Raw genomic sequence first — 15,892 nt, 5'->3', positions numbered from 1 at the left:
GTATTTCAACCATATGTTTATGCAAATCACCAAGTTTGTCCAACATTTGAGCTCCTTCAGGGGTAAAAGAAAAACCCCTTCTTTTGAGGTGGAATTCCCAAAATTCCTTCTAAAATTTCATAGGCAACATTGGCATCAAGCTCAATGAAATTTCCTTTAGCAGCAAAATCTAGAAGTTGTCTATGATGCAAAGCCAATCCTACGTAAAAATTACAAAGCAAAACCTTAGAGTTCCCCTTTAAATTGGAAATACAATACAATTCCATAAGCCTATACCAGGCATCTTTCAAATTTCTCCTTGTATTTGCTTGAAGTAAAGTACTTCAAGACCTGGTGACAAAGGAGGAGTAGGAACGCTAGCCATCAAGACTGGAAAGCAAGAGAATGGCGAACGGAAAAGAGGGGCGAATAAAACGGCAAATTTTTGTGAACGGGGGAGAGGACAACGAGAGGCAAATGGCGAATAATGTAAATTGCAAGGAGATAGATTTGCGATTAGGAACCTGGTATATGTTGAAGATCCTCCCTAGCAACGGCGCCAGAAATTCCTTTTGATGTCGCTTGAAGCTACATCGTATTTCCCCAAAGGGGAAGGGATGATGCATCACAGCGGCGGTAGGTATTTCCCTCAGATGTGAAACCAAGGTTATTGTACCAGTAGGAGAACCAAGCAACCCAATGTAAACAACACCTGCACACAAATAACAACTTCTCGCAACCCGACGTGTTAAAGGCGTTGTCAATCCCTTCCATGGTACGACGCCTCAAGATTGGCAAACAGACATGAGGTAAATTTATAGTAGATTGATAGATCGAACGCCAAATAAAATAAATAAGAATAAATTGCAGCAAGGTATTTTTGTATTTTTGGTTTAATAGATCTGAAAATAAATGCAAAGGAAAAGTAGACCGCAAAGGCAAATATATGAGAAAGATACCCGGGGGCCGTAGTTCTCACTAGTGGCTTCTCTCGAGAAAAATAGTAAACGGTGGGTGAACAAATTACTGTTGGGCAATTGATAGAACTTCAAATACTCATGATGATATTCGGGCAATGATCATTACATAGGCATCACATCCAAGATTGGTAGACCGACTCCTGCCTGCATCTACTAATATTACTCCACACACCAACTGCTATCCAGCATGCATCTAGTGTATTAAGTTCATGGAGAAACGGAGTAATGCAGAAAGAATGATGACATGATGTAGACAAGATCTATCTATGTAGAGATAGACCCCATCATTTTATCCTTAGTAGCAACGATACATACGTGTTGGTTCCCCTTCTGTCACTTGGAACAAGCATCGTAAGATCGAACCCACTACAAAGCACCTCTTCCCATTGCAAGATAAATAGATCAAGTTGGCCAAACAAAACCCAAATATCGGAGAAGAAATACGGGGCTATAAGCAATCATGCATAAAAGAGATCAAGGAAACTCAAATACTTTCATGGATATAAAAAGATAAAGTTGATCATAAACTCAAAGTTCATTGGATCCCAACAAACATACCGCAAAAAGAGAGTTACATCATATGGATCTCCAAGAGACCATTGTATTGAGAATCAAGAGAGAGAGAGAGAGAGAGAGAGAGAGAGAGAGAGATAGAGAGAGAGAGAGGAAGCCATCTAGCTACTAACTACGGACCCGAAGGTCTACAAAGAACTAATCACAAATGATCGGAGAGGCACCAATGGAGGTGGTGAACCCCATCCGAGATGGTTCCTAGACTGGATCTGGTGGTTCTAGACTCTGTGGCGGCTGGATGAATATTTCATCGAATCCCCTAGGGTTTTGGGAATATTGGGGTATTTTTAGAGCAAAGAGGCGGTTTGGGGGGCACCCGAGGTGGGCACAACCCACCAGGGCGCGCCTGGGCCTCCTGGCGCGCCCTGGTGGGTTGTGCTCTCCTCGGAGCACCCCCCAGGCGCAGCCAGGGCCCATTATGTTCCTTCTAGTCCAAAAAAATCTCCGTAAAGTTTCGTTGCGTTTGGACTCCTTTTGGTATTGATTTTCTGTGATGTAAAAAACATGGAAAAAACAACATCTGGCACTTGGCACTATGTCAATAGGTTAGTACCAAAAAGTGATATAAAATAAATATAAATGATTATAAAGCATCCATGATTGATAATATAACAACATGGAACAATCAAAAATTATAGATACGTTGAAGACGTATCACTATCACAGCCGCAGGGTTCATGCCTAGAGCCTTGAGGAAGGCGACCTTGTCCTTAGGCACGTTTAGTCTGCCAAGGGTGCAAACAAGTTGACACCGAAGTGGGAAGGCCCTTACTGGGTAGTTTGATTCACCAGACCCGGTGTAGTCCGTCTGGAGACCGGAGATGGCATTCAGTTGCAAAACTCATTGAACATTGAGCATCTCCGTAAGTTCTACCTGTAAGGCGCGACTGTCGGGCCCTGCCCGACAACCACCCTTTTGTACAAGCCTTGCCGATGCTGCATGTAACCCTTTGTACAAAGGCAGGCGCAGACCCTGAGTAACAGAGAAATAAACGAAGTGCTAGCCCCCCCAAAACTTGCATGCATGCATAACATCTCATGAGCATAGCATGATCATGTAGATAGGATCATATGCGACCTTATTTTCCTCTGTGCTAAGCTGCAGGGGTCTTGCCGCGGACTCGATTCCAAAGAGAAGAAATGGAGACAAGCCTACATATCGGTACTCGACAAGCTAGACAGATAAGTTCCTTTCTTATCCTACGTGTCTTGTAAAGTGAAAATTTGTGCATATGAAAACTTTGTCGCCTTCGAAACATAGGTGCTCCCATCCTTTGTCCTGAACATTGCTTCGGTCAAGGTGGTCGTAGTGACATTTGGCGGAGAAGGTTCGATGAGGAGCTAGCCCCTTTCCATAGTTTTGTTGTAACACCCACGATGCGGCTATAGCTCCCACGTGTTGAGGCACAACTTAGAGACATAACCACATAGTGGTTTTGTCACAAGAAGGGTCATCTTCGCAAACATCCCATTTAATGAATAAGACATGGATAAATAGAGTTGGCTTACACTCGCCATGTCACACAATACATAAATAATTCATACAACATCCAGAATACACTCATAGACCGACTACGGTCAAATCCGAATAAAAGGAAGATAAACTCCAAATGCTAGATCCCCGATCGTCCCAACTGGGCTCCACTACTGATCATCAGGAAACGAAACATAGTAACAACCAAGGTCCTCATCGAAAATCCACTTGAGTCCGATAGCATCGCCTGCACTGGTACCATCGGCACCTGAAACTGTTTTGGAAGTATCCGTGAGTCACGAGGACTCATCAATCACACACCCGCGAGATCAAGACAATTTAAGCTTATGGTTAGGATAGGGTAATGAGGTGGAGTTGCAGCAAGCGCTAAGCAAATATGGTGGCTAACATACACAAATAAGAGTAAGGTGAGAAGCTACGCAACGGTCGTGAAGCTACAAGTGATCAAGAAGTGATCCTGAAACTACTTACGTTCAACAATAACCCAAACCGTGTTCACTTCACGGACTCCGCTGAAAAGAGACCATCACGACTACACACGCGGTTGATTCATTTTAGTTAAGTCAAGTGTCAAGTTCTTTACAACTGGATATTAACAAATTCCCATCTGCCACATAACCGCGAGCACGGCTCTCGAAAGTTTATACCCTGTAGGGGTGTCCCAACTTAGCCCATTACAAGCTCTCACGATCAACGGAGGATATTCCTTCTCCCGAAAAGATCCGATCAACCTCGGAATCCCGTTTACAAGACATTTCGGCAATGGTAAAACAAGACCAGCAAGACCACCCGGCTGTGCCGACAAATCCCGATAGGAGCTGCACATATCTCGTTCTCAGGGCACACCGGATGAGACATCCTACAAGTAAAACCAACCCTCAAGTTTCCCCGAGGTGGCCCCGCAGTCTACTCGGTCCGGACAAACACTCAGAGGAGCACTGGCCTAGGGGGGTTAAAATAAAGATGACCCTCGGGTCTGCAGAACCCAAGGGAAAGTTATAGGTTGTTAGGCAAATGTAAAACCAAGATTGGGCCTTGCCGGAGGATTTTTATTCAAGGCGAACTGTCAAGGGGGTCCCATAACCCCATTCGTGTAAGGAACGCAAAATCAAGGAACATAACACCGGTATGACGGAAACTAGGGCGGCAAGAGTGGAACAAAACACCGGCATAAGGCCGAGCCTTCCACCCTTTACCAAGTATATAGATGCATTAAATTAAATAAGAGATATTGTGATATCCCAACATATCCATGTTCCAACATGGAACAACCTGCATGGCACCTGCAACTAGCAACGCTATAAGAGGGGCTGAGCAAAGCGGTAACTTAGCCAAACAACGGTTTGCTAGGAAGGTGGGTTAGAGGCTTGACATGGCAATATGGGAGGCATGATATAACAAGTGGTAGGCCGCGCGACATAGCGATAGAACGAACAACTAGCAAGCAAATATAGAAGTGATATCGAGGGTATGGTCATCTTGCCTGCAATGTACTCAGAGTTGTCGAAAGCTTGCTCCTCGTTAGCGTACTCAATAGGTTCCTCGTTCACATAATTGTCTCCCGACTCTACCCAAAGCAAGAACACAAGCAACGGAACAACAATCAATCATGGTGCAATGCACAAGCAACATGATGCAATACATGGCATGATATGCAAGATATGATGTGCAATGCATATGAGTACACCGAATGGGAAAGGATGATCGAGGCATCAACTTGGAAAACCAAGTATGCCACTAGAAAGATGAGGTGATTTTGGTCGAATTGATATAAGGATCACCGGAAATGGATGCATGGTTGGCAAATGACAAGCAAAACAAGGATGACGCAAACTCTCCAACACGGCAACAAAGCGTATGACCATAAAGTGCACATGAATCTTTACAAAACATGAACACTAAGATCCTGCTAGTTCTCACTAGAACAAGCTCAAAATAGCATGGCAAAAATGCAAATGATAACAGCTTCACAGACTTAGAGAAAATACTAAACATGTCAAAACAGCATCAGGAAGCAATGTTTGGAGCAAGTAAACGACATGCTAGAGGAACATATCATGGCACATGCTAGTGCTAAACACACTTGACAAAACTCCCTTACTGAACATTAGCCAAAAAGGCTCAGAAAATATGATTACACCCATGCAAACATAGCAAGTTTTATAAACAGATTCAGACTGGAATTTCAGGACATGGCAGAAACAGATTCATGATAGCAACTTTACAAGCTCATGCCACTCACCACAAAGCATTTCATGGCATCACAAGGTAACCAACATGAAGTAGACATGTTCAAGAAGCTAAGTATGGCAAGATAAAGTTCATAGGGTACATGCATCACTAGCAAAACACATGGCAATGTAGAATATCATGTTAACAATCTGCCAGGAACAATATTTAGCAAAAGTAGAGCAAGGAAATGACATGCCAGGGTACTCCATAATTGTAACCAGAGGCATGAATGGATAGAGCAGTACCACATATAAAAAACATTCTTACTGGACTATCTCAAAATGTGCATGGATCTCATGGTAGCAACAAGTTTACATGGCATCAAAATGTAATAGGAAAAGGACTTAGCAAAGTCACCGTCTGAAATCAGCAACATTATGAAGCCTACTTTGCATGCTTGTGATAGTCACCAAATAGATAAAAAAAATACAAGACTTGCACCCCTGTGAAGATGGCCTGATGGAGATCATAAAACTTGTAGACATCATACTCATAGGATGCACAAACAAAATGCAACGAAAATGACAAATCACCATGTTATGTTAAATTCCAGCAGACAACATTTTATAGCACTCTTGAAACTATGATAAAGGCATCAAAATGGACAGTAACATGCATGATAAAGCCACTAACATGAATAGAATCAAGAGACGAACATTTTGATATATCATATGCATCATTTGGAGCACCGAGCACAGAGATGTGACATGATGAAGGGGGCATCATAATATAAGAGGATTTTGGGACTTGGTCGAATTCTCACCCACCAAATCCGGAACTAGGGTTTCAGGGAATGGGAACCGAGATGGGGCCGGAGTTTCGTCGAAGTTGAGTCGGGGAAGGGGCCGGAGACGGACGAGCGGTGGTCGGAGCGGTCGTCGCCGCCGACGAGGGGTGGAGGAGGCGGCGGCGCGGGGCTTCGGCTCGACGGTGAGCTCGACGCGGGGTGGCGCCAGCGGACGAGCAGCGGAGGAGCTAGCAGTGGCGAGGTAGCAGGGTCCAGCGAGATGGGCGAGCGGCGGTGTGGGCGGATGGCGGCGACGCGGGAAGGTCCTGGGCGGCGGAGGAGGTTCCCGCGATTGGCGACGAATCAGGCCCCGCGGGCCTGACGCGGGCCCCGTAGGACGGCAGCAGCGGGTGGCGGCGGCGGACAGGTGACGTCCTCCGATTGGCGCGAGCGCGGCGGCGGATTTCATCCGGTTGCGCCCGGACGTGTCCGGTGGCGATGGGGAGGATTTTTTTAGGGTTTCGCCTGCGATTTCGAAGGGGGATGCCTTTTTATAGGTAGGGGGAGCTAGGATAGTCCAATGAGGTGGGGTTTTCGCTCACACGATCGTGATCCAATGATGGAGAGCATGGAGGGGGTTTATTTGGGTTATTGGGCAGTTTGGAGGGGTGTTGGGCTGCAACACAAGAGGGATTTTGCGGTTACCCGGTTAACCGTTGGGGCATCAAACGACCTCCAAATGGAACGAAATTTGACAGGCGACCTACCGGTGATGTACCAAGGCCACTCAACAAATCTTGACCCATTACGAGAATGTTTTTCTCCCTCTGATGAAATGAGATAAGAGGGGTGAATCGGGTGCGTGAGAGAGCGTCGGATTGCGAAACGGACAACGGGGAAAATGACCGGATGCATGAGATGAACACGAATGCAAATGAGATGCACATGATGGCATGAGATGAAATGCATGACATGAACAAAATGCGAAATGAAAGACAAAACCAAACCATGAAGGGAATATCATATCACATAGACGAAAATGGCAAGAGTCGGAGTTACAAATATGGAAAGTTACATCTGGGGTGTTACATTTGTGCCCAGCAGGCCTAGCCCCACGACAACAAACGAAAGGCACCGGCAAGATAGCTTGACGGAGAAAACTTGTTTACTTAAACATATAGAGGCATATCACCTCTGCATGGACATGATACATGCACAAGTACCCGACAAGGCCTATCTTTTTCATTAATGTGTTGATAAGCAAGTACAGATCTTACATGACACAAACATGGATAAAGAAGATTACATAATTTAGACTAAAGTTTGGCAAATGCCTACACGTTTTAGACTAAAAAGAGATAAGTGCCATGTGATTCCTTTGCTTTGTCCTCTTCCTCCTCGGAACCGTAGGGGGAGACGAAGAAGACGGAGGGAAGACCTGGCTGGGATTCGATGCCTCCCCAGGATCAGGAGGGCCCGCACCCGGGCTGGGAGGAAGAAACCAAAGGGCAGGAGCAGATGTTGGTGCTGCCGAAGCCCAGCCGGTGATGATGGTGTTGCCGGCAATCACGCCATGTCGGAGCGATCATCCTCGCTCTTGACGCGTCGTCGGTTTCCTCCACCCTCCTCGTCGCTGTTGCTCAAGGAGGCACGCCCGCCATTGCGCGAGCCCCCGTTGCGGCGGCTAATGGGGACGCTGAGCACTTGGGAGGATCCCACAAAGATCATGGTTGTCTCCGCCAACCTGAAGCTAGAAGAATACCCCCCCCCCCTGAAGAAGCATGCACACATGCAAGAATTCTGCCCATGCGCGAGACAAGCAGTACCCCAGGGGAGGGGGTCTACCGTGACCGATGGCGAACCACCTCCTTGGTCTCCTATGCACGACAAGTGGTCGTTTTCGTGGTCTCCCTTCATCATCACGGGAGATGAGAGGATAGGCCACGGTCGACTACTACGCTTCGTGTCCATTATGGGCTCCAGCGCCATGTCGCCTACGTGACCCCTCACTAAGTCTGCAACCGCAGGCGGCCTCGCGACCGTCACTACCTCCAGCACTGCCACCACTGTCGGTGTTCTGGGAACCAGGGTACCCAGACTTGCCTTCCTGCGGCCCACAGCGTGGATCCATCGACGGCCTGGTGCATCCCATCTTCAGCATCGGCAAGCAAGACCCTCGCGAGGAGCCAAGCCTCACGAGGCGGACAACACCAAGACCTCCGGAGGGAGCGGCCTCCCTAGGCTAGCTCCCGAGGAGCAGAGATTCCTATGCAAGCACCCATCTCATGAGGTCTGAGTGATGCAGGCCATGACGAACAAGGCCAAGCGCGCGCCAACGAGCACAGAGCAGCAGGTTTCCTCTTTGGAGCTAAGGAGGCAAGCACAGGTGCGGGGTCTCGAGGAATCGGCCAAATGTTTCCATTCCAGTGCAAGAAGACCAAGACCATTAGGGCGGCAGGGTAGATTTCATCGCCGAGCCCACCGCGGCGTCATGACCAGAAGCTTTGCAGGCGAAGACTACCTTTCATCAGGATAAGATGTACTACTTGTCCCCCTTCAAAATTGGTCATTGTGGGATCCCTTCCCACCTTTGTTCGGAGGAAGAGGACCGATGCCACTATAAATATAGCTTAACCACCACCATAGGAGGGGATCCGAAATCCGAACCCTCACTAGCTCACACCCACACAAGAACATACATCCTAAGATTGTTCTTCCTCTGTACCAGTTCATCCTTGGCCCCACGCGAGGCTAATCCACCTCAAAGCAGGAGTAGGGTCTTACACCGCAAGGTGGCCCGAACCTGGGTAAACTGTCGTGTCTCTTTCCTTTCCTGTTCATCAAGTTAGGCCGTGAGAACGACGATCTGGTTGGATGGAGAGGTTGAGTTCTTTGCACATGCCCCAGAGTTCAAACCTTTCTTGGGCCCGCGGATCCCTGAATCCGACATTTGGCGCGCCAGGTAGGGGCGTGTCGAAGGGTTGCTTCCTCATCAGCGCTGCTCCACCCTTGCCGCTTGGTTCCCATGGCAGGCGCCGCTCCACTCGACGGGCCGCCGGGCACGTTTGGAAGCATCATGGGCTTCCGAGCTTTTCCCCCCGCCTTGTGACGAGTGCAATGGCCGCAGAAGTTCAAGCCAGAGTTGCCGCCACAATATGATGGCGTGGCAGACCCTACGGAGTTCCTCCAGGTGTATGCGGAGGCAATCTGGCCGGCTGCCGGCGACGACAAGGTCATGGCGAATTGGCTCACTATGGCTTTTACGGGTGTACCGCGTGCCTGGCTCCTCAACATGCCGGAGTCCTTAGTGGCCTCCTGGGAAGAGCTAGGCGGCCTGTTCATCGCGCGCTTCGCGGCGCTGACGCCCCATGCCATCACGGCCATCCTCGGCGGGTGGTAGGCGCCGGCCTTAGATCACCACGTCAAGCAGTTCTTTCGCCAGGTGGGGGCCACCCAGTTGTGGCGGGGGCCCCTCCGGGCTGGGCAGCGCCCAAGGCCGATCTTACCTTCGACTCTAGGGACCACCCCAGGACCATGGTCGGCACTTGTGCGCTTCCTATGCTTTGCACCCCCACCATGTGCAACGTGGCCGTCACCAGCACCCTCATCGATGGTGGCACTGGACTCAATGTCCTCTCCGTGGAAGCCTTCGGCCTGCTTCATGTGCCTTTCGACTGGCTCCTCCTCGCCAGGCCCTTTTCTGGGGTCGTCGAAGGCTCTGCCTATCCTCTGGGGCAGATCCGCCTCCCCGTCACCTTTGGTATGCGCAACAACTAGGGCACCAAGCTCATCGACTTCGATGTCACCCGCATTGGTCTCCTGTACAACATCATTCTCGGGTACCCCGCCCTCGCCAAGTTCATGGCGGTGACTCACTATCGGATTACGGGTTCCAGCAAACCCTTGAAGTTCAAACTCTGGGTGCGCACGAAGAACACTCTCTCCCTGACTCGCTCGCTCAACGATCCCACGACCTAGCCCGACGAACCCAAAGAACAAGAGACATGTGGGGTTTATACTGGTTCGGGCCACCTTGCGGTGTAATGCCCTACTCTAGTTTGGTGGGTGGATTGCCTCGAGGGGCTGAGGATGAACTAGTACAATGGATGAACAGACACATGAGGTGAGGTGTTCTTGAGCTCGATGAGCTGGTGGCTAAGAGGGTGGTCCGAATGATCCGTCCCCTTCTATGGTGGTGGCTAGGTCCTATTTATAGTGGCCTTGGTCCTCTTCCCAAATGTTTAGGCGGGAAGGGACCCCACAATGGCCAAGTTTTAAGGGGGACAACTAGTACAAGCTATCCTGGCAAAAGTGGTCTTTGCCTGCCAAAGGCTCTGGTGGTGACGCTACTGTGGGCTCCGCGATTACCTCTGTCCTGCCGTCCTGCTGGTCTTGGTCTTGTTGCACAGATATGGAAACCTTTGCCTGATGCCTTGGGACCCCGCACCTGCACTTGCCTCCTTAGCACCAAATAGGAAACTGGTACATTGCGCCCACTGGTGCCCGCCTGGCCTTGGTCGTCATGGCTCACGTCACGCGAACCTCGTGAGGTGCCCCTTGCATAGATATCTCCGCTCCTCGGGATCCAACTTAGTGAGGCTGCCCCCAGGGAGGTCTTGGTGCGGTCTGCCTCGCGAGGCTTGGCCCCTCACGAGGGTCTTGAGCTACTGCTGCTGAAGCTGGGCCATACCAGGCCATTGATGGAGCCATGCCATAGGCTGCAGGTAGGAAAGTCTAGGCACCCCCGGTCCCAGAACACCGACAGTAGCCCCCGGGCCCAAGGCGCGTTTGAACTTGGCTTCGAGGCAAAGCGAGGAGGTAAGTGCAGAGCACCGCGGGCCCCAACCGCCTGCGGCCTTGGTCGGCACATGGCGATCGATGGGACGTGGGCGCCCCCACTTCCCCATGCAGCCTTGATATTCGCCCGACTTGGTGGCCGCCGTCATCGGCTCATCTCCATCTTTGTTGTTTGCCGCAAGCTTCCTCAGCCCCTCCACCTTCTCAGCTCCTTCTTGTCACCATGGTGCCAAAGTCCACAAGGAGGAAGAAGACAACCGGCTGCGCTCTGGCCGAGCCTTCGCCGGCCTTCGAGCTTGCCGTCGAGTGATCGGTGGTGGTCAACCAGGAAGCGCTAGACAAGGTTCGGCCAGCGCTCGCCTAAGATTCCAATGAGTGGGGGCGATGGTGGCTTGGCCTGGCTCCCGCGCCATGATTGATATGACAGCCACTGAGGTCCCCATTCATCTTCATGCCCTCTGGGCTGGCCTGATCCCCCTTTCTCTGCTTTCTTCAACACCGTGGTCTCGCATTTCCAAATCCATGCGCTGTATCTGCATCCCCAATCTATCATACTCCTTGCTATCTTTGGCTTCGTCTGCGAGGCCATGGTGGGCATCGCCCATTCCGTGGCCTTGCTTCGCCATTTCTTCTCTCTTCATCTGACCGATGACCGCCAGCGCTCGGGGTGCGTGACCTTTCAGGCTGTGGTGGGGACGGCCGGCTCAGGAATTGATTTCGAGCTCTCACTGGTTGTAAGCGGGTTCCGGAAACGATGGGTGGTCATGGACGCCGGTGTGCTCTTCCCCCTTCTCCTGCTCCCACGGGCACCATCCGCCCAAATCTCTGGCTGGGGGCATGCGAGGCTCGTCGACCAGCAGCTCGCCCACGTTTGGTGCCAGCTGACTAGGTTGAAGGATCTTGGGGTGACGACACCCATGGTGGTGAAGGAATTCATTCGGTGCCGCATTGCTCCGCTTCAGCATTATTCTCGACTGATGTGGACCTTCTCCGGCTGCGGGGACCCCATGAGGCGATGGGTGCACTGTGTCGCCATGGAGGAGAGCTCGCGGCGGTTGACGCTTGCCTTGAGATGCAGGAGCTCTGCCTGGCTCATGAGTGGCACCAATTGAAGGTCGCCATCAACCTTGGGCAGCTTCAGCATGAGTGTGACAAGGCAAAAGCCGCAGCGGTCCTCGCGGCCTCCTGCGAGGCCAGCGCTCGGGCCTTGGAGGAGGCGAAGGAGGCCGACCTCCGTCACGAGAGCACCGAGAAGCGAGAACACAAGCTTCTGGCCTTGAATGCCGCCCTGGAGCAGCAGATCAAGGCGCACAGGGCCATCTTGGCGTGGATGAGAGGGGCGCCTCCCGAAGAGAAGGAGATCCTAAAGCGCGAGGAGGCCCTGGCGCTGGAGGCCTTGGAACATAGCCTGGAGCATGAGCGGCTGGAGACGAGGGAGCGCCATGTGGCCATAGCCGAAGATGCCATCACTGCCCGCGAAGCCAAAATCTAGGAGGAGGTCGACCGGAGGGTGGCGAAGGCTCGTGCAGATCTTGCCAATGAGTACAACCTAAAGTTGAAGTTCCAGGCGGCCGAGGCTGAGGGCAGGACCACCATCCTCAGGTCGAGGATGGAGGAAGCGGAGCAGCAAGAGAGGAGCACTGCGGTAGCCCAGACCTCTGCATAGGTCACCCCAACCTCCGCGCATGCAGACCTGCTCTTGCTTCAGTAGGAGATTGATGAAGCCGTGTCCCTCACGCAGCAGAGCAGGGAGGAGATGTGTCGCCGGCAGACGCTGCAGTGTGAGCATGCCCCCATGCTCCAGAACCTCAGAGTGAGGGCCAACCGAGCACAAGGCGTCATCTGCGAGGAGAGCGTCCCTCACCCCCATGTGGAAGACTACGCCAGCCACCTACACTTCTTTACCAAAGTCGTGACACACCTGGAGGACCGGGCTGCAAGGGCTCGCGAGCTTGTTGAGGAGAGAAGCCCGAGCCTCCTTGGGCACGCGTTCTCACACATCTTCAGCCATCTCCAGAACCTCGACCCCCATTTCAACTTCGATGCCACCATTGCCCCGGTGCCCGGGGCCATCCTAGACAACCTGTCACACTGGGTGGACAATCACGTGGACACCCTGGTCACGGCATTCTCCATCGAGGACGACACAGTGGTGGTCATGGTGGATGAAGACGACGTGGTCGCCGATGGCGAAGACGATGCTAGTGGCAGTGCCAGCAGCACGTATGAGAGTGACCTGGACGACGCTATGAGCGGCATGTCCAACTGAGCTCACATTCCCTTGGTTTAACCTGCATGCATAGACTTGGACATGGCCCCGCGAGGCGTGAGAGCATTTTGGAAGGGGAGCCCCTCATGTATGTAAATTGATGTTCTGTTCTTCTTCCTCTTGTTTTAGAGTCGAACGTGAAACGTGCTTTCGCGATCTTTCGGGCCCCTGAGTTGGGTTGTCGCTGTGACTTATCTTGATTCTAGCTGGCCTTAAGCAGGCCGTGAGGTTGTTGGCGCGCCTTTCTCGTGAGGTAAACCCTTAGGAGATCGCGGGCCCTGGGCCTCCTGAGGAGCCTGCGGATCTGTCCGAGTGCGCCATGCCAGGAGCGTCCTGCAAACCGTGGTAGGACGCATACGCAGCAATCTTGCAGCGCATATGCTCTTGCCCCAAGGGGGTCCTACCAAAGTTGTCCAGACATGCCTTGTGTGGTCGGCCAACCAGCCCCCGAGCCAGAGGGTCGGGGGCGCTAGCCTTAAAAACAGGGCACACAACCTAAATGCAAGAAATCGACACGAACAAGAGAAGACTCCCCGCACACTTAACGACAAAAAAGACTTCAAGTTCAATCCAAAAAGAGCGGCGAACCGAGTTACAGAAAAAGGGGAGGAAAGCAAATGGCCGTGTTCGGCACCTTGCTAGTCTTCTTGTCTTCCCACCAGCATGGAGCTAAATGCTTTCACTGGTTGTGAGCATAGTCATTGGGGGACAGTGTCAATGGACAACACGGAGCATGGTGCTTCCACTAGGACGTGGGCGGGAGCCCCCGAGGCCCGAGGGCAGCACTCCGGAGACTCTGGGGCATGTAAAACCCCACTCATTATTATGTGAGAGTGCCACGAGCGGAGACCTTCACGGGCATGAGCCTTGCTTCATATCGCCAGACGAGGGCCCCGCCCTGCGCCACCCCCGGCCACCGTTGGGGCGTCCGAAAACAAGGACGAGGTCAAGGGGCAAGGGGGATGCTAGCAGCGCCCTCGGCAACCACGGGCCCTCTGCCAGGGGGAAGGGCTCGCCGGCGCCTCCCCCGATAGAGGACCTACCTCCATGCAGCGCCTTGTTCTGTGTGGCGCGGGGAGGCCCTGGCTCCAGGCCCCTCCCGCGCAGCCCCCAGTGCACCATTCCCGCCAGGGGCGGAGCCACCGCCCTGGGGTCTCCGACTGCTACTGCGGTCTGTCTCACTTGCAACCCACGGTTAGCGTAACCTTGCTCCCGAGATATTGGCTATACCCCACCATTGTCGTCGCTGAAGGGGTCGACGAAGCCTCCGGGTGACTCATGGAAGGCCCCGGTCTCGAGCGCTCCGCCTTCCCATCCTGGCTCGGGGAACGAGTTGGGGCCTTCTCCTGGTGCGTACTCTAGGTTCATCATGTAGGGCACATAGGCATCCTCGGTTGCCCCGCCGGAATCGTCGCCTGGGTGCCCCACGCCTTGAGCCGCTAGCTGCGGCGCCTGGCCCTGGTGGCTGCTGGGTGGCATCCCAGCGCGTCGCTGCGGTGGACCACCAGCGCCTGCCCCTCCTGGTGATGGCGCTGTTGTGGTAGGACGGGCCACGCTGGGGTTTACGCTGGTGTTGTCGGGTCCTCCTAGCGCTCCAGGGGGTGCGCAAGCTCGCTGGGGCCTCGCGCGCGCTTCTGCCACAACCTGAGGCATGGGCAAGGAGCAGAAAGGCGGCGTACCTCTAGAGGCAGTGTCTAGCAGTGCGGCGCGGCCGCTCTCCACCAACCGGCATCGCAGCAGCTCCCGCGCCACGATGTGCGCGGCTCGCATGTTCGCCTGCTCCCGTCGGGTGTGTGGTGCCGTTGCCACAGCGTAGCCTGAAGATCGCACGGTGGCGCGTGTGCGCCGTAGTGCGAGGGTGGAGTGCACCGACCCGCGCTGCCCGCGCCCGGCGGTGTTCAGCGGTGTGCGGGCCGCCTGGAGCACAGAGTTGAGGTCTTCTTAGGCGGACGGCGCCACCCGGACAGGCCAAGCAACCCAATGGTCATTGTGAGTCCTTGAATCGTCAGACATCAGAACCGCGGGGTGTTGGCGGGTCGATTGACGGAAGAGGGGCTTCGGCACACCCCTACCTGGCGCGCTAAATGTCGGATTACGGGCTCCGGCAAACCCTTGAGGTTCGAACTCTAGGGTGAGAGTCTTACCCAGAGAGACATGTTAGTTCAAGGATTTTGTTTGAGGCACGGACCCAGCTCGTCTAAGGATATTGCTCAGGGTTCCTGTTGGGGATATGACTATTGGATATGAACCGCCCAGGAGGGCCCGAGTTATCCCAATGGCGGTTCATAAGCCAAGCCCATGAAGATGTTGAAGATGGCGGTTCATGTAGTAGGTTTGTTGAAAGGCCCAAAGCCCAAAGGCGGCTTAAGGCCCGTAAGTGTAAACCGCCATATATACGTGACTAGTATTGTAAGGCATGTAAGATAAGACACCGGGCTGAACACGTTTGTATGAGATGGCCGGGACTCTGTGAGCCGCGGGGCGTCACCCGTGTATATAAGGCAATGACCCAGCAACGGCTTAGGTCAAGAAACAACAGATCGAAAGCCAGGCCAAGAGTATTCTCTCCCTATTAATCAAAACCCTAGCAATACCACCTCAAACTGGATTAGGCTTGTACCTTCACCGTAAGGGGCCGAACCAGTATAAACTCCTTGTGTCCTTTGTACCGTTTTAACCCCTTTAAGCTAACTACGTCGCAATGGCTCCACAACTAAGTCCTTCCACTAGGACATCTACCATGACAATTCCACGACAGTTGGCGCCCACAGTGGGGCCTGCGCACGGTGGTTTTGAGTTCTTGAAGGGCAGCTTTGAAGGGATCAAGGGATACACTGTAG

The sequence above is a fragment of the Triticum aestivum genome, chromosome 5A (genome assembly GCF_018294505.1).
Source record: "Triticum aestivum cultivar Chinese Spring chromosome 5A, IWGSC CS RefSeq v2.1, whole genome shotgun sequence".
Lineage (NCBI taxonomy): Eukaryota > Viridiplantae > Streptophyta > Magnoliopsida > Poales > Poaceae > Triticum > Triticum aestivum.
This window is presented reverse-complemented; position numbering follows the sequence as displayed.